Source organism: Bactrocera neohumeralis, chromosome 2 (assembly GCF_024586455.1).
Source record: "Bactrocera neohumeralis isolate Rockhampton chromosome 2, APGP_CSIRO_Bneo_wtdbg2-racon-allhic-juicebox.fasta_v2, whole genome shotgun sequence".
In the NCBI taxonomy this organism is placed as follows: domain Eukaryota; kingdom Metazoa; phylum Arthropoda; class Insecta; order Diptera; family Tephritidae; genus Bactrocera; species Bactrocera neohumeralis.
In genome coordinates, this window is record NC_065919.1 from 10104696 (window position 1) to 10125136 (window position 20441).

The 20441-nt window shown below is 36.8% G+C and overlaps 1 protein-coding gene and 1 long non-coding RNA gene across 5 annotated transcripts in view; both read right to left on the reverse strand.

The window, feature by feature from the left end:
• Positions 1-20441, reverse strand: part of LOC126767817 (putative leucine-rich repeat-containing protein DDB_G0290503) — a 139421-nt gene that overhangs the window by 54808 nt on the left and 64172 nt on the right. The window lies entirely within an intron of this gene.
• The window catches only part of LOC126767860 (uncharacterized), a 46516-nt gene continuing 29377 nt past the window's right edge, over positions 3303-20441 (reverse strand). Inside the window, exon 3 of the long non-coding RNA XR_007669169.1 lies at positions 3303-3342. This is a non-coding gene — a long non-coding RNA (uncharacterized LOC126767860). The remainder of the gene's footprint in view (positions 3343-20441) is intronic.

A 20441-nucleotide genomic window follows, 5' to 3' on the forward strand; every position in this document is an offset into this window, starting at 1 on the left:
AAATTAGCAATATTTGCCATTTCAATTTGCACATTTGCCTCATTAGACAACGCCGTTTGTGGAACTTTCGACTTTAGGACAGCCACACATGCGCTCGAATTGGTGTTGCAGGAACAGTGTTCGCTTGCTGATTTATAGGCGTTCGAAATTAGTTCAACGAACCTGCAACGACTATTCAATCATTGCGTCAATCATTCATGCAGCGCGGCATGTGGCACGCATTGAGGCATACCTTTCCATTCCCGGCTCTTTAGTTTTTAGCTGCGCGGTTATTTGGCCAATGCGACATAACTGTTCGTTGCCATATTAACACGCGCTGCAACGGATGCTCAGCACGCATTCAAGCAATGCAGCGACGTTGCGTTACGTAAATGCTGTGCGTCGCAGAGTGAATTGCAATCGCCAGGAAAATTGGTAAGACTTTAAATGAGTACCAAATGCATATATGTAAACTTTAATTGAATTGTGATGACAAGCGCGTGAGTCTACGACTTTCATTTTGTTTCGGTTGCGAGATAATTGTAATCAAATCAATTTAATTAACTGCCAAAAGTGATTTGTTTTAATATTGGGTAGGCGAAAAAGTCTTTTCGTATTTTGTCAATAGATTGACATTTTATTGAAACTTACGTTAAACTTAAATTCTAATAGTAAACATTTTAATTAAAAATCTTTTTTTTTTTAAGATTTTAACAAAAATCTGTAGAATCAACGATTTGAGTGCGACAGCTAATTAGAAACGAAAATATTTTATGAGCAATAAATATTGTTATTAAAAAAATTGCTTACTTTCAGTTCGTATTTTGTTACTTAACCCTTTTACTTTAATACTGTTTAACATCGATTGCGTATTGACGTTATAAGACTCTGACAGCGCACCACTAGTGTTGGTTGCCATGCCGTCCTAATTTGATCAAAAAGGACCTCCATTTTTGTGATATTTTTGGTACCTACAGCTTTTTTGATATCAACCCAGATGTGTTCTCTTCAGGCCACTCCAAAAAATTCATGGAATTTTCAACGAAAAACTTTTGTATGACTTTCTCCTATGCTTTGGATTGTTATTTTGTTGGAATTTCCATATAACAGGCAAATTGTCCTTAGTCCATGGCAGAATAACATTTTTTAGAATGTCGACGTATTTCTAGTTGTTTAAAATTCCATCAATCGTATGAAGCGCACTTACACCATTCCAGGGAAAAAATTCCCACACCATGATTGATCTTCCACCTTGCTTCACTACGCGTGAAACATAGCGTGAATCAAATCCTTGACAGATTGGTCGACGAACATACCTTTGACCATCAGAATCTATGCGATTAACTTTGGTTACATCGCTCCAAACAACACACTGCCATTGATTTGTTGTCCAAGATTAATAAGAGACAAAGCTACGAATTTCTACGAATTTTAGTCAGAAGTGGGTTCTTTCGTGCTTCTCTGTCGTGAAGTCCAAATACGACCAAACACCGGCAAATTATTTGCTTGAATAGTTGGCCATTATATTCATCTTGAATTTCACGTAGAATGTTAGTGGAAGTCTATTTTTAGGTCCCTTCGGGATATAGTGTTAATTTTGGGGTACATTTCTGTTGAAGTTTTTCGGATTTTTTCTTTGCGTGCAATATTGAAAATAGTTGTAAAATTCTGTATATGCTTAACATTATAGGACATTTAGGACATTCAAAACAATTTTTTTGGAGCATTTCACCTTATTCGAAATTTCTTTACACAACTTTCCAGACCGACGAAGGTCAAAAATGTAGCTGCGAAGGGTAGGTGTACAGCTGCAGCGTTTCCCCATTAAAAAACTTCAATAATACATTTTAAGCCACAACTTTGAAACACACCATTACCAGAAATCAATAATATTATTAACAAAAATTAATACCTTAAGCAATTTTAATTCTTTAAACAACTGTTTCTAATTAGCTGTCGCACTTAATTCACCTTCTATATCGTAACGCATTTACTATTTGGGAAAAAGTTAAAAGAACTTTAACTTCACAGCTACAAAACAGAGTGAATTTAGTAGTAAATAGAGTAACACGAACAATGCAAGACTTTTAGGAATATAAATAACGGTATATTAAAATTTTTTATCATTATACTCATCAGACACCTACAAAAAAGGGAGCGTTTCTAATTAGCTGTCAACGGCTGTATACCTTAAGAAGACCGCGAAACTTGAAATTCGTATATTATGTACTTGTATATGGCAGCTGGGGTTGGTACTGCGCCGATCTTATTTGTTTTGATATTAAGACATATAACAGCAAATATGCTCTCTGCGTTTAGGTGAGATACTTCATGGATTTAAACGAAATGTGTGGTTGAAAGTCAAGCGGAAGTTCGAATATATGCATTTTAGGTATAAGGGGCTAAGGTAAGTACTGACCCATTTTCACCAATTTTTTGACACGCAAAATATTGCGAAAAAATATGCTCTCTGAGTTTCATTAAAATGTCTTAGTGATTGAACGATATACATATAAATATGGTTTAGAAAAGATAAAGTCTAGCGTAGGTTATAATTTGTGTATATTAGTTATAAAGGATTTCACATATTTATATTTTCTTCTTCTTCTTTACTGGCTTAGAGCCGTTATAGCCGATCTTTTTATTGCTAGGGTTTTTTACGTAGCGGCTCCCAAGCCCAGCGCACAACCCTGGGTAGGGAATGTTTCGCCTTCTCACTTTTACTCGCCTTCAAACAGATGTTCTTTGGCTACCCAGAGGATACTTGATCTAAGACCAAAAGTAGTGAGCTGCTTGAGCCAAATGTAAAAGCATCGTTTCTAGCCACTTTCAAGTGAACGGCGATCAGAGAACTTTCCTCATTTGCGCGAGCTTCTACACAAGGCTCCATCCTAAGCACTTTCTTACTAAAAAATTATGCTCTTGTCGTTTCGTTGAGATGCTGCACATATTGACCGATATTTTCGGCATAAAGTCTGTCATAGGCCATGAGATCCACATATTCGTTAATGGGCTTTAAATTTTATAAGCCGATTTTGACATTTAAAACCGGTAGTGGGCGTGGTTATCAACCGATTTGGTCCATGCACCTGAGCTATGTGCATTAAACCTATAAGATATCCGAATTTTTAGTCAAGTCAACGCTTGCGTGAACATATGGACGAAGGAAGGGAACCACAGGCTGACATCCGGAACTCAGTTCATCCTAATCACTTTGATATGCAAGTATGTATGCAACTCTATATCAATAACGATTAGCAATATTTTGTAACAGTAGAAAATTTCTTATATAATATTATAAAAAAAAATATAAAGTTGGACTTACACTAACAAATATGGTGGTACATCGCATTATCAACTCACCTGGAATTAGAAAGTAAAGAAAAATTGTTTCGTTAAAAATATATTTGTACGCATTTTCTAAATTATATATATACTTTATACTGAAACTGTATAATATGTATTTTAGCTACATGAATATTTCTAAACAATAAACAAACAAAAAAAAAGGGTTCAAATACATTTTTAGAACCCAAAAACCGAAGCAACCCTCTATGTACATTGCATACGCAAAGTAAAAACTGCAGGTGTGGCCAACAACCACGGACCAACAAAAGAATACACAACTGGGTCATTGAAGACAGCATTAAGACAGCATTGCATGAGCATTTGAGTTCGATCTAACCACTTACTTTCAATTGTAACTGTCTCATTCATAAATTATTTCCCGCAAACCACAAAGGAAAATACCAAAATAAGAAACTCATTTCATTTTAAGTAAATTTCGCCTTTCCTTTATTCAACTAAACGATACTCTGTCATTGTCAATGACCAAAAACGGTGCAACGCACAACGCAAGGAAGTCAATAGCGTCAGTTGGCTTGGTTGCTGCAAAAAGTTTCACCGCTTAAGTAGTCACTGCGTTATCGGCCTATTGCCAGTGGCAGCAATAACCATTTGCGGCAAGCGCATTGAAGAATCAATGAAAGCTCAATAGAATTTTCTCCATCTGCAATAACAGCAAACAAAACAACAAGTGCCACAATAACGACAGACACAACAACCAGCATTTAGTAGTCAATTCCGTTGCGCAGCACCCGGTGCGGGCCGCCAGTTATCAACAATTCACAGTTAAACAGCTACTTCCCCGAAGGCTGTGCACGAATGACACTCGCACTTATTCACAAGCTCAAGCATGAGATTTTACGCTTGATCGTCCGCTGGCCATAAACCGTAAATGTAAATGCATTCGCTTTTCCTTTAGTTAGAAACAATTTCGATTTTCTCAACGAAAATTCTTGTTTTGCCTGAAATAGAAATTTGTGTCTCCAGCACGCCGCCCGTCAGCACACATCAGTCCAAATGCAGTCATTCAGGAAATCACTGAGTCAATCGCATGGTGCACCGAAAGGCTGAGATGCTGCCCAGCAAGTTGCACCTTTAGCTGATGGCTATGAGCTGACAGAACTGCGGCATAAATACACACCTGTATATATGTATGTTTATATATATTGTATATATATATATATATATATATATATATATATATATATATGTATATATGTATATATATTATATATATATATATGTATGTATGTATATATACTGATTTAAAATGCTATATATAAAAATTAGCAGATTCACTTTACTACTCAATGGCTTATCTCAGAAGCTATCACCGAAGTAGTGATAAGACCCTGTGGGAAATGTACGTAGAGTATTAAGTTATCGAAAGAGAACTGTCACAGAAATAAAGAATTTATATAAAAAATTATTTATGTGAACTTTATCTCGGAGGATATCGACGAGGATTGTCTTTTCTATTTAGATAATAAAAAAAAACATTTAATCATAGCAAATACACTTTCATATGATTTTGAACTAATTGTCGCAGTATTTTTGCCACTCACTTTGAGATATCGCCAAAACATGCATACTAAACGTATCAACCGCATCTTCAGATGTCGAAAAACGTTGACCTCTTCTTTTATTTCTTACGTATGGGTATGAAAAGAAGTCAATCGTTGCCAAGTCAGGCCTTTGTGAGCTCAAAAATGCAGTTGTTTCACACTGAGAGCGATCTGTGAGAGCTCGCATTGTCGCGGTGAAGAGTGAGAATTTGCTGGGAGTGCTTCGTGCGCGAACAATTTTTTGGATTCAGCTCATCTTGAAATACCCCTACAGTCTACTGTGCTTTACTTTCGGGCTCATACGCATAGACGTGTTTCGAGCCTCTTTTTGAGCGATTGACAAATTGTGTGGGATCCAACGTGAACAAAATAGTTGTTTACTGTCACATGTTCACGCAATATTGAATCTATGCTGATCCCAGCAATACCTCTCTACCTGAGTCTCGATCTCACAACAAGTCACATAACGATCTTGCAATATCTGTTTGCGCACAGCAAGTTTCCGGGACAACAAGTGATTTTGGATGACTTTCACGACAGTCGTCCTCTAGTCATAACATAACAGCCATAACAGCAACAAGCACTACTCCTTGGTTCATCGAATCATTATTGCTGAATTAATTAATACACATCGAAAATTGTAGAAAAGAATTTATTTCCTTTTTTATCGATATAAATATTTTTAGTTACTGTGAACAATACAAGTAGCGACCGTATGTATACCCTCAATAATGCCAAACTTTACTATAAAGTATTGAGTTCCGAAGTTGCAAAACTAGTTATGCGAAATCCTAAAATATAAAAGTCAAACTATGTAAGCTTAGGATAGCTAAGTACCCATTTTACGATATTTGTCTATGCATCACTGCATGCAATGCAGACCAAGCCTCATAGAAGTCGGCGTTCAAATATTTAAAATACATATCGATTTCATAAGAAAAATACTTTTTTTCTTTCAAATAAAGTGTCTAAATAAACATATATAGTATGTATATACAATTTGTACATATATACAAGTATATGTGTATTTATATTTTCACATCTCTCAGTTAAAAGTTGTCGCATTATCCAAATTGGCATCCGCCCATCCGCCGCTTGGGAGTGTCAGTGTTCTGCGCAAATTTCTCGCTTGGCTGCATTTGTTCCACTGTTCCGCCAAGGCAGTTGAAGAAAATTGCCAACGACAACAATTTGCTTCCACCTTAAATAGTCAGTTGCACCGAAAAGGAAATTGCTGTCTTTCTTCTTTGGAGGCCGCTACATAGTGTTTCTTCGTAGACACGTGGTTGTTGTTGTGTTTACTAATATAATATTTACAAGAGCCGGTTGTTTCTACTTCTTGCATGCCTGATTTTGGGCTGGGCGACACAGGCGGGCAGCTTAGATCCGCTGTTGGCTTTCGAAGCTGCCAAAATGGTGTCATCGCCAGAGCAGCAAAGCAACTACAAATTTATGCATTGACTATGTGGGTTACTGGCAACCGATATGGTGCACTGCGCGCGAACGCTAAGAAGTGAGAGTGCCAAGCACTCAAAACCGCTAACGCGGGGACTCTGCTTTATAAGATTTTTATAGGCATTATCATTGAGAGCAGGCGGAAGTACTATGCTCTACCGCAAGCGCCAACTCCGAAGGACCACAAGTGGTCCCGAGCTGTAGACTGCACTTGTTACACTCAGCGATCGCGCTTTCTAAGAAAAGATATAAGCAGACTGTTCTTCTTCTTCATAACGATATTGAATTAGATGCGCCTTAAATTTTTTTTTAATATTTTCCAGTGGTTCATAAAGCATTACCATTATAGGAATACATGATAGACGACATTCAAAAAATTTGGTTGGATTTGAAATGTGAAACAGTAGCAGAAAGATCGTTTTAACGCTTGCTTAAACTTAAGCGTCTTACAATTATGATTCCTTAAACACTGCCGTTTCCACAAATGCGTTATTTTTTAGAATTAGTGGGGGTTTCATATGGCTGAGGTGTGCCACGTGCGGCAGCAGTTAATTAAAAATGCACGCAATGGCAACCACATTTGTTTTCTTCGAGAATATATTTAGACTGACAACTAGCATGAGCTGAGAAAAGGGAGCTTACTCAACTGCGACGAAGCGACGGAGAATTTTCGTATTTACCGCTAAGTGAGAAGGGTTACTAAGGCCACGAGCGCTGTATCATACAGTTTAAATGGCATATAAGCTTACATATATACACATACATACATACAAAAATATACAAATTCGGATATTTAAAAATGAAAATGTGGCAGGGGTGCTTTTGTTTTTCGCAAGCAATTTGTTCTGCATTAGTACAAAAATTTCTTAACACACAGCTACACAGTTCGGTGCAGAAAGGTGGACTGACTATGTGTGCATGCGACAGCATCTCACATATGTATATGTCTGTAGGTACATGTATATTAGGGTGGGTCAAAAAAATAAAGTTTTGTTTCGCTTTGTAAATATAGCAGACGTGGCTGAGTGTGTACACGATGACTGTGGAGACTCGTTCGCAGCAACTCGGATTAATGTATGGAACGACCTGGAGCATTTTACGTCGAAGAACTCAAGCTGCTCGACCTTCCCTAGCAACATCGCTTCGCTCTATGGTCTCGTGAAAGGTTCCAAGAAGATCCGACGTTTTCAAGCCAAATTTTGTTCTGCGATGAGGCTCATTTCTGGCTCAATGGGTATGTAAAAAAGCAAAATTGCCTTATTCGGTACGTAGAGCAAGCTGAAGAGATGCAAGGCCTGCCATTTCATTCAGAAAAAAAAACAGTTTGGTGTGGTATGAGGGTCGGTGGAATCATCGGTACATACATATATATCATAAACGATGCCGATGAAAACGTAACGTAATTTTGATCGTTCAATGGCGACCGTTATCGCACCATCATAAGCGACTATTTGATGCTAGAAATTGGAGCTCATGTTCTGTGTTCGTGTTTGGTTTCAACAAGATGTCGCCACTTCTCACGCATCTCATCAATCAATGAATTTATTGAGAGAACACTTTGGTGAGCAGATAATTTCACGTTTTGGGCCGGTCGATTGGCCACCAAGATCGTGAGATAACACACCGGTAGACTTTTCCCTGTGGGGATATGTAAAGTCTAAAGTCTATGCGGACAATCCTGCTTCCATTTAAGCTTTAGAGCAAAACAACACGCGTGTCTTTAGCCAGTTACCAGTCGAAATGCATCGAAAATTGAACTCAACGGATGTACCAGCTGAGGCGTAGCCGCGGCCAACATTTGAAATAGTTAATTTTCAAAAAATAAATGCCAAAGCATATTCTTCCGATTGATAAAAAAATCTTTCGAATGATACAAAAACCTTTAAATGCTTCACCTTTTAGTTTTAAAAAATCTCGTTGCAAAGATTTTGTAGGAAATTGAATGCTTTTTCGAAAGCTTAACTGTTCAATATTATTATGATTGAAATTTTGATTATTTTAAGGCAAATTTTTTCTTCTTATATATTCCTCTCCTCATTTTATAACTGAATGAACAACAGGATTTTAAATAGTTTTAAAAATATTTTTAGCAAATTATTTTAATGAAGAATATATTGTTTAGTCTCAATGGAGCTCAATCAATCCTGTTGTTATGTTTTATAAAATTTGTTGATTGTCTTCAGATAGATTATAAATAAAATATATAGAAAAAAAATTGCAGAACTCACAGCTTTATAGGAAAGTTACTACTCTACTAAAATACCAGCTAAAAAAAAGGTAGAAAATAGAAAACTTTAACTCGCTCCGCCTTATCTTTCCACCTTTCCGTTACAATTAATAGTTCAAACTTTGAGAGTTTTCCTTAGAGCAGTTTAAGTACCAATTTTTCAGCGTAACAAACCAAAAAAATATTTGTTTTTTAACCCACCCTAATGCATATACATTGTTGCACTTCAAATTTGACGCATCACAACCGCAACTGACACGCCCTCAGCGGAAATTGGCACGCGCCCCAGCCGCTGCAGCAACACCGCAGATCAGATATATGAACAAAAAAAAAAAAACAACGCGTGTTTAATAATAACTCGGTGACAGTCTGCACAGTGTGGCAGTGGCAAAAGATAATGGGGAAGGCAGCTGCTGTCTCTAATAACTAAGTATTTATATAACAAATATAATACTTTTCTTGGCTTATTTACATGCCAGCATACCGTATAGCGTGGCACAAAAGTGCAAACCTACTTTTAAACGCTGCTTTGTTTCGCGCTCCACTCTACTTTTTACCTCACGTGTGGCCAGCATGAAGAGCAAAATTTGCTAATATTATGCACACCGGATGTTAATGCAATATTTTGTTATAACATATTTACCCATATGTATATGCAGTTGTACGAGTGTGTGTAATGAAAGCGTCACAGCAGCCGCGCGTCGCATTTTGGCCGCTCGCTAGTAGATATCGCTTACAATGCAAGCGCAACGCAACAACAACAACGTGCGGACGGCGGCAGACAGTGGCCATATGACACCTCGCCAAGTGTGTAGCGTCTTATGCAAAATCTAACACACACACACACATGCTTATTTATGTATTGGTATGTTTACGCAAGTGTATGTGTAGGTATATGTTTGTAGGACGCAGCCGTTGAAGGTGTGAAGAGCAATGAGGTAGCAATACAAATTTAATTAACTATTTTATTAGCCATAATCTGAGGCAAACATTGTAATGACCAGGCCAAGAGCGCACAGCGTCCGAGCGATTAAATTTCATGCATCCACTGACTTACAGCATTCACATAGGCAGACTAGCGGGCATACAAATATTTGTAGCTGTGTGAATGTGGGTTTATAGGTGGATATGCGCTTACGTTCATTTTTATATATCCTATGGGTTAAATAACATTTAAAGAGATTATGCAATTCAACTCATGGGTGTCACCTACACGCTGCACTTCCTGCACTCCACTGTGTGGACAGTATTTCCGGCTTTTGTGCCTATTCACTTTTCGGCAATGAAGAAGCGAAACATAAGCTTTCTTGAAAATATTTTAAAGATATTAAAATAGAATTATAAACGTAAAATACCCTCAATATCCACTTCTTAAGATTACATTATATATATACATTGGAGCAAAAAGGCAACCGGAAATTGTAATTCAATTACATTCAGGAACATGTTGGAGAGATGGCAAGAGAGCTCCACGTCTCTCGCGAGTCCGTTCGGAATGAATTTGGTGGATATTTTGTGTATGAAAATCGTTCTTGCTCGACTTGTCTCGATAAAGCTTAATTTTTTTTTAAAGAGTACGATTTTGATCGAATTTTAAGCCAAAAACGCAATAAATACCATCGATGAACCAACGTATTCACCAGATATGGCTCCGTGTGATTTTCTCTTGTTCCCCAAAACTGAAATTCCCAATCCGTGAAACCCGTTTTCAGTCGGTCGAAGTGATAAAAACAAATTCGCTGGAGAAGCAGAAGGCCATCCCAAAAAAGGTGCTTATGAAAAGCGTTTCGGGGACTGAAAAAATCGTTGGCATAAGTCTGTTACATCTTGTGGGGATTACTTTCCGTGTACTCTTTTGTCAACCACCAACATATCAGAATTCAATAAAACAATTGTTTGGGTCGTTGGCAGCTCTGGCTCGACACTGTCGCATGCTAGGCGCGTACACTTGTCAAGTGAAGTATCGACCATAAAAGCAAAAGCATAAATCTTTAAAAAAGCGATCGTTACGCAATCAGAACACCGAATGAATATATGCAAAAGTTAACTGTAACTGGTGGCAAATATTTTCATTTTATTGATACTGGTCTTGAATAGGCAAAGAAATGAAACAGCAATGTAGTGCAAAGAATTCAAAAATTTGAGTAACAAAGAACACGCAACACGCTTATCAAGCGCATGCATCAAGCATTGAAAACGGGAAAGTCCATTAGCTCTCCCCGCGCACACTTATTGACACCACAAAACATAAAAAATAAAATATTCTTACACAAAAAACAAGCTTAAGGGCATAAAATTAAATAGACGCTCGATATTGTTTGTATAAATATATTTACTTCGATACATACACACATATATATATATGCATATAAATATGTAAGAGTACAAGTGTACATACGTTACTTGAGTGGGTAATTGTCTGCGCTTTGCGCATGCGCAACACGTTTGCAAGCCGGTAGATCAATTTGAAGTGATAATTTGGCGCTGTTAGGCATAAAAATGTAGAAGAAAGCAAGCACATTAATCGTACCTATAAAATTTCAGACATACAGGTACAAAGTAATCACTATTTATTTGCTATTTGTATTGTAGGTATAAACGAGTATGTATAAATGATTATTACCACTGCAAATGTCCGCTCTTTAGCGCACTTTTTTAATATCATTTATTTCTTTTATACTTGCTTTGCCATTTAAAATTCTAAGCACACAAGCTTAGAGTTATTACAACAATAACACATTAACATTTGTTACTTTTTATAAACAGTGACTCTTGCAAAGCGTTAATATTGCTTGCTAAGGTCTGTCTTAATATGCAAGAACATTCGCAAACATGCCCCGCAGGAACAAAGACCAAAGAGATCAGCTGTGCAATATACAAGTAATAATAGAAGAAATATGATATATATTTCTAAATATATTAACTCTAGATGCATGAAGTGTCACCTTAAAAGCTCTCTGACCTCAATCTCAACCTCCAACTACTAAGCGCTGACTCCTATAATCACTGAAGTGGCTTTCGTGATCGAACATAGCTGATGCACATCTTCCTGCTAATGAAAATATTCGGAGATTTTAGGCACACAATGCAAGCCTGATGGCTTCGGTGCATACAAAACTTATACACACATTTTTTGCATCCAACTACTACCGATTCAAGTCAAATATCGTGGCAAAAGTGAGCCGGAGACAAAAAACACGTCAAAACTGGGCAAAAATCAAGGTTATATTGACAGTTATCTTCGATTATCGAGTTGCGTTGAACTCTGAATACCTTCCGACTGGTCAAACTCTCAACAAGGAACACTATTTGAGTGTTTTGCGTCATTTGGCGAAGCTATTCGTAAAAAGAGATTGGAATTGCGGGCCGACAGCTCTTGTCTTATATACTGTACAGTATGCCCAGCATTTCCAACTGGGTTGGCATGCCTTCGCTATATACTACATATGTATACACTTTTGTGTCTACAAATTATAGTTCAGTTGTTGAACTTTTACTGGTTTCTTTCTGTGGCAGGCGGTAATACGTGAAAATATTTGAAAATATTTTGTTAGGGGCGCGTTGGATTCTCATAACTACAAATTACGCAGAAAGCGTAATGGCAAGGTATTTTCCTATTTAATTTTTTTCTGCAGATTTTAATTCGTTAATTTATGACTACTTATTCAGTGAGGTCACATTGTAGTCAATCGAAAGATCAGTGAACGGAAGGACGACAACCTCTGCGAAAGCAAGTCTCGAAGCTGTTTTCCGCACAGAAAATTTAATTAAAAAAGCCGTGTAAAGAGTAGTTTTAAGTGGTAATATGGTATAATTATTTTAATGGCTGTGACAGTCACGGCTGCAAGTGGATTCAGATATTATCTGGAGACAAATTAACCTTTATATCGATTAATTTTCATCGAATGAAATTAGCGTCTCATAGTTTGCGTGGACTCATGTTATTAGAAGCAATTGGGTAATTGAAGCGTAAGCCTAATTAAGTAAAATAACTGTTTATACAGGGTGTCTCCAATTTCATTTTCGATTTCAATTATTTTTTACAATTGACGAAGTTCAAACATTATTCCGTGCATATTTTGTATTAAATTTTTGAACTGCGCTCGTCAAGCTTAATTCGTTGAACTACGTCAATGTCATCGTATGCGATATTTGCCGGGGCCAAAGCAGAAAGGTCCATAAATCCGCCGCAGAACTTTTCTCTCGAAAACTCGTAACGCCGACTCAGCAGCTGTTGTCATCTTTCATGCCTCTGCACCATATAGCAGGACGGGTTTGATGAGTGTGATCAGTAACTTGTAGAGTTTGGTCCTTGTTGTCGAGAGAGGACTTCTCTTCTCAATTGCCTACTCAGTCCGAAGTAGCACCTGTTGGTAAGAGTCATTCTGCGTTGGATTTCGAGGCTAGCATTGTTGTTGGTGTTAACACTGGTGGCAAGATATACTAAATTATCTGCGATTTCGAAGTTATGAGTGTCAACAGTGAGGGGAGCGATTGCGACGACTGCTTCTTCGATTCTTATAATGAATTATTCATTATTAAAGTAAAACTGGAAGGTTTTGAGACTTCAGGTATTTAAGTTAGTATTGTAGCTTATTAAATGCCATGAAAGCGATGAGAGTTTTTGTTGCTAAAATTTTCAAAAACGTTTTTTATACAACAAAATGAAATGGATTAATTTCAAATTTTTTTCTCATTCACTTAAATTTGAGAGCATTAAGTGCCATGTCGTGAGCGTCACAAAATAATCGATTTCACAAAATGTACCGCAAATCCATACAGCAACATCCGCTATGTATTACACCATACAACACTGCAGGTTTAATCCAAACATCTACACTTGCTGCGGTTGCAATTTCTCGATCAGCGCTTGTACCAGCTGAAACCGGAGCTGCACACAACATCTTCAGCGTGACAACCCTTTCGGGCAAAATCGACACTTTATTGGCTGCTGGTTTGTGCAATGACCAGCAACGCTTACATATTAGGGAGAATTAGCAATAATGAAATAAGCAAATACAATAAGAACAAGAAGAGAAACAAAAGCTTTATTTGCGGCTTTTATATGACAATGATATATTTTTTTAACGTACTAGTATAGGAGTATAGAACCAGACAGTTGAGAAAATTTATTTTATAAAAAATGTATGTACACATTTCATACTCATACATGCAGCATTAAAGTTGCATTTTAATATTCATAAGTATATAAAAATATATGCAAAACGATGACCGGCTCATTTGAGTGATTTGTTGCTCGACGCTACTTTTGAGCTGCCGTCTTCACTAGCTTAGCCATTTTGAAGCGTGAATTACTTGAGTGAGCGAGCTGACAGTGTGCTGTGCGGATTAAGCATATTTTCATGAAAAGTTACTTTATTACAAACCACATATTTTATTATACCAGGAACTGGGTATATTAAGTTTGCCACGAAGTTTGTAGCAGCCAGAAAGAAACTACGGAGACCCTGTAAAGTGTATACATATATAAATGAAAGACATCAAATCAAAAAGCTGCTCATTTCGAAATCGTCGAAAACCTCAAAGATAAGTCACAAATATGTTTTTCATTAATAAAACGATGATTTTTTCTCACCACCAAATATATTTTTTATAATCAAATTAAAGCCGAAATTTTGGTCAAAAATCGTTTTTTTTTTTTAGAAATTGCCATTTTGTCAAAAAATTGTATTTTTCTTATTCCTTCGATTAATTACTGGATTCAACATTACTTTAGCGAAATCTGTTTGGTTTTTGATTTTCAGAGCATCCAGTTCAGAGTTATGGTGGTCATCTCGAAACGTCTTTTTTGAGAGGAGCTCCCGGAGATCAGCTGTAGATCCTTTCCAAATAAATAATTTTACTACTAATATATCTTAAAAACAATTAAAAGATACCAAAATATGTGTAAAAATTTTTGAAACAAAAAATTTAAAAGTTTTCTCAGCAAAAATTCTGGAGATTTCGCACTTTTTGGGCCTTCTAACTCTATATAGCTCACGTCACTTGTTAATTTATGAATGCTCAGTGAACACGAATACGCATAAGGTCAGTAAGATTATACAAATATCAGCTGAACAAACTACATACATATATCATACATACACACATACAAATTCATGGCATCTTACACACATATGTAACTTAAAAGCCAGCGACTGCAATTATGCCCGCTTGCCAAAGTAATTATATATTATACTATATTCCGGCACAGACAAGCACAGGTAGTTATTAAAAATAATTGGGATGGGCCAGTAAGATTCAATTTTCCATATACTAGCGAGGCATTTACCGCAAAGTTTATCTATCTACAAACAGCTGCACCAAATTTTTAATTTCAATATAAACTTTCCTCCATAGGTTCAGCTTCTTATAACACATACAACATTTTTGCTGGACCAAAACCAGCTAATTGGCATTATTGTAAAAGCGAAAAGCGAAAGTAAACGCCGCATTTGCCAGCAGCAGCAGCAACAACAACAGCAGCAGCCGCAAGTGCCGAAAAATCAAATAGTGCCAAGCGCGTTCTGGCTTTGCATTTATCTTAATTTTGCTTTAGTACAGCTGTAAGTATGAACGCTGCTGCGTGTTCATTCATTTAACAAATTTTTTTCGCCTTTTTATTAGCGGCATCTTTCAGTCGCTGCTATGTTGCTTGCTTGCTGATACAACTTGAAAGATACAAGAACTTTCTCCTGCGCACCTTGCTTGCTGCTCACCTGACTGTGGCAGGCAGATTTTGTGGGTTTTCTTTTTGGCAACAGGTTTTTGCTTTTAAGTGCACTTGCAGCAAGTAGTGCCGCAAACAACATTTAACCAGCCACAGGGTGCTTAAATGCGTAGCAGTCGCACCACCTCTCAATTGCTAGCACCATTTGTTGAAATATACGCCAATAATGCGGGTGCTTAGCTAAATCATGGCATTAAGTAAGCGGATATTAAGAGTTTATTAAGGGCTGTGAATAGAAAACGGGCGTGCAGCTTTCATGCTAAAGAAATTACTGCCGGTGTAGCTATGTAACTTGCGATTTCGCCAACTGGAAGTGTGTAAAAACCACTGACTGGCTCACTTCTGCGATTTTTTCACACCGGCAGCTACTTTCCGCTGCTGTTAGTGACTAGAAATGAAATTATGCCGCGATTAATGCAATTTATTTTCTTCGATATCTCGCCATAACGGACATAAGTATTTTCGCTGCCAACCATAATCGACTTTTATGAACGACTTTTTTGGTGGGAAAAGTGTGGTAGTACTGCCCCCTATCAAGATAAGCACAGTGAGCAGCCAAAAATGCAAAAAATTATTTGTGGGGGACGTCTTACATAATTGTGCAAACTCAGCACAGCCTCACCATATAATATATTGGCTAGTCGAAAAAGTATTTGCGTATTTTGCCAGTAAATGTCGTTGCAGTCGCATACCAATCACATAGTGTCATACCATACAGAGTTGGAAAGTTGAGATTTTAAGTTTCATTTAACCAAAAAAATATTAAATTTTTAAAAACTATATTTAAACATCATAAAATGTCTTGTAATGCATTGAGTTATATGTCTTAAAATATCTGTTAATACATTAGTTTATTGCGCCAAAAGAATTCGAATTCTTTCAAATAATTTATTTAACTGGCACTTGCAATACTAAATGGCGCACAGCTGCCCGGCCGCATGCTTATTACTGCTTATTAGTAGGCAGGCTTGGTTCGGCACTAGAGACCCACTTTTTGCAGACCTGTTGCTACGACAAGCTTGTGTGCTTATGCAGCTGCCTTTGCAGCAACAGTCGCTGACAAATGTCGTCACTCAACTTACTTGCGGCCAGCAGCCGATTTATCACAAGAAACCAGGAAAAAATTATCCAAAGGCAATTAACGGCGTTTATTGCGTAAAACAGCCGAAGCACCAGCAGAAAGCGCAGCAGCGACACGCATGCTTATGCTATGTAATACATGCCAGCGTACGCAGCTGCCTAAGCTGATAAAGCTTAGTTTCAATTTGAAGTGATGAATGAATGAAAATGTGTTCATTGCACGAGGCCCACCAGAGTTATAACTACATTCCCTACTCGAATCAGCTATACTCACCACCTGTCAGGAAGGAGGTGTTTTCTGCAGTTAATATTGGTAGTCGAAAAAGTCTTTTCGTATTTTGTCAATAAATGCCGTTGCAGTCGTATATCTCCAGTGCAACCAATCACATTGTGTCATACCTGATATATGGTAATGTAAAGGTGAGATTTTAAGTTTCATTTAACCAAAAAAAATATTAAATTCGTGGAAGTTAAAAAAAGTTACAGCTGTTCAAAAATGAGTGAAAATAATAAAGAAATTCGCTAAATTTTGAAATTTTTAAATAAAAAAGGGAATGCCACGCAAACCACCAATGAAATTTGTGAAGTTTACGGAGACGATGCTATATCAGTTTGTGTAGCACAACAATGGTTCGCTCGCTTCCGTTCTGGAAATTTCGAAATTTCGATTTACATTGATGAAAGCTTTACACTTATGGAACAATGTCTCTAGCGGAATAATGGCAAAAAGTGGTCAACCAAAATGTTACATATTTGTGTATTTATTTATTAGTACAAATATCAAAAATAAGTTAAAATTCGATTAGAAATACGAAAAGACTTTTTCGACTACGCAATATTATAAGGTCTTCGAAGTTTGCTTCTAGTTGTTACAAACCCTGTTCAAACTATAATTAATATGAAGGAAACCTGTCAATGAGCACTCATTTAAACGGTGCTACACAACAGACTTAAATATGTTTCTGTTTCTGTTTATGTTTTTTTCTGTTTCTGCTTGTCTGGGTGTGTATGTTGACGCTTGGAAGCCTTTAAGTGTAGCTTCTGATCTACTAACATCGTTAAAAGTGACAAATGTGCAACAAAAGTGGTAAGTGGCAAGCTAAGTGGTGGCGAGGCGTGCTGTGTAAGCACGTTGCGACGGAGAGCCAGTATCTTGTTGCAGGTGCAATTAAATGTTGCAAAGCCTAGTGCATCAATTGAGCACAATGAATAAAATTATTAGTTTGCAATGCATTATATCCATTTGTTTGATTGTATGTGTGTGTGTGTATTTGGGGACTTTCTTTTTTTATAGGAACGAGCGATGCTGCGGCACACAAAGAGCAAGTCATGCTCTTCCTGTTCACGCATTTAGTTGCTTATTTCCACATATCACTTTTCACATTGCCCGTTCTGAAACTAATACGCATGCCTATGTATGTATGTGTGTCGTCCAATAAATATTTATAAGTGGCAGTTGCAACATGCCGCAGACGCAATTATCGCGCTCCAATCAGTCAAACAAATCAATATATTCATTAAGTATGTATGTACATATGTCATTGTATGTATGTACATATGTAATTGCATGTATGTATGCCTTCGTGTATGTGTGCTGGTTCTTTATTGTCGATAAACGTTGTCATTTGTCGCTAAAGTGATTTTCTTGCTTAACCAGGTTATGAATAATTTCGCAATTTATTTGCTATAAACTTAATTGTTTCTTCATTTCATTTAATTGCGGAGTTAATTTAGCAAAAGAGCTCAACAATTAAGAAAAGTGTGTTATTGGGTAAAGGCGAGAGGCAGTTTATGCAATGCATAAAATGTTGCACCTTTGTTGTGCTTAGTGTAATCTATTGGTTACTTCAATATATTTACTACTTGAAGTCATTAAATACAACCAAATATTTTAGAAAACATTTCAGCTAATTTTTAATGCTGACATCATAAAAATATAATATAATATTAGCATTAGCAAAGTAAATATGTATAGAATTTGCATGGGCTTTTAGCGCCACAAACTTAGGCAGCGTTTACACAGGGTCACTTTTGTTGCTCATCTTTGGCAAATTCACTTTTGTTGTTGGTAATTGCGTTCACACGTGTGCGACAATTTGTGTGGAAGCATTGTCTGCATTCCTTTTCACATCACATTTTCAAATTCTTGTACGTTTTTTGCATACATATCTTAAATTAAAAAAAGATAAGGTATATTTGGAACATAAGTGGGTAAGTTTACACCAAATTTCGTGAAAGGAAAAACATGTTCTCCCGAAAATCTGAGATATTTGAATTTTTCACATAATTTTGAGGTTATATGGGAAAGTTGCAAAAACAAATGCTGTAAAAGTTTTTCATTTTATAAACTTTTGGCACATAACGTTTTTCTAAAGGGCTCATATAAGCCATTAAAAATTCAACCACGCCCCTACCATTTCTCTTCTATAAATCAACCTTAAAGTCTTTTTTCTTTTGTTTCAGCTATTTAAGCTTTCGTTTCCAATGGATTTTAATCTACTATGATTTTTTTTTCTCAAAAATTATCTACCCTGGTCTGACAACTATAGCAATAATTTCAAAATAAAAAGAAATCCGTAATTATATAGCAGCGTACTAGCGTGCAAATTGTACCGCCCCACCACTGTCCTTCCGACTTTTCTCGTCATTCTCTCACCTACAAAAAGAGTCCCAATGTGAAACCATCAATACCTGCAAACAAAACACTTAAGAAACTCCAAATCTCGATTAACCTCGTGCATATATTTCATCACTTTGACGGGCGTAATAAAGCACAAAGAAAAAGGAATGCAATCTATAGTAATTGGAAAATCTTTATAATTAGATTGAGCAAAGAATTTTTTGTAAACTTTTCTAATTTGTGATGTACTACTGTAGGCAAAAAATAGTAAGACTTTTTAATGTCAACAACATCTGTGCCAAATGTCATATTCAACTAATCATCACTGATGATCAACACGTCAATAAAATAAAAGAAATGATGCTTGAGAATCGACGATTAACAGACAGAGATCTCACTAGCATTATTGAAATATCGGAAAGATCAGTGAAAACGAATTTGAAAGTTCATTTGGGCATAAGAAACGTGAAATCACTAAATTTTTACGCCTTAACACCTGTAAAGCAATGCTTTCCGACTACCAGGATGTCACGAAACATATTATTTCTGCCGACGAGTCTTGGATCTATGCTTACAACCCGGAAATAGACGATCAACTGGCCGAATATCGTGGCAAAGATGAGCCAAAGCCGAAAGAGCCACGTTAAAGCAGCTCAAAAATCAAGGCTATGTTGGCAGTTTTCTTTGATTATGGAGTTAAGGTGCACTCCGAATTCCTTCCTACCGGAAAAACTGTCAACAAGCAATACCATTTGAGCGTTTGACGTCATTTAGGCTCAGCTATTCGTGAAAAGAGTCCGCCATTATGGGCCGACAACTCTAGTCTTTTGCATCACGATAATGCACCGTCGCATACTGCATTGATTTTTCGTAAGTTTTTCGCCAAATTTTCAACCAATATCGTGCCAGAAACACCATGTTCGACTGATTTAGCTCCGTGTGACTTCTGGCTATTCAGCAAACTCAAACAACCGCTTCAGAGAAACCGTTTTGAGTGGATTGAAGACATTAAACGTGAATCGCTAATTTTCTGTTAAAGTTTCAATGTGTCCCAAATTTACAACAAAATTGTAAAGGTTATTCATATTTATGTATTTTTATTTATATTGACCTTTTAAACCTTAAGCCAATCACAATATTGTATAAAAGTATAATGCCAACGGGCACCATCGGAAACCACTGTTCTTGTCAATGCAAATGGTGGGTAAAGAAAAAAGAATAATGCTAAAAAAACGTTTACCGCAGAGCTGAAAAGTTGATTTAAGCATTCACAGCTAAATCTTAACTATTCTGTTGACAATTGCAACCAACCATCCTCTATGTGGCTATGTGCCGCGCATCCACTAACTTGGACCAATAAAGCCAGCATACGTGTAAAAGCGTTGTGTGTAATTTATGTTTCGCATTTTTATCAACAATGTTTCGGGTAGTTTGTATTGC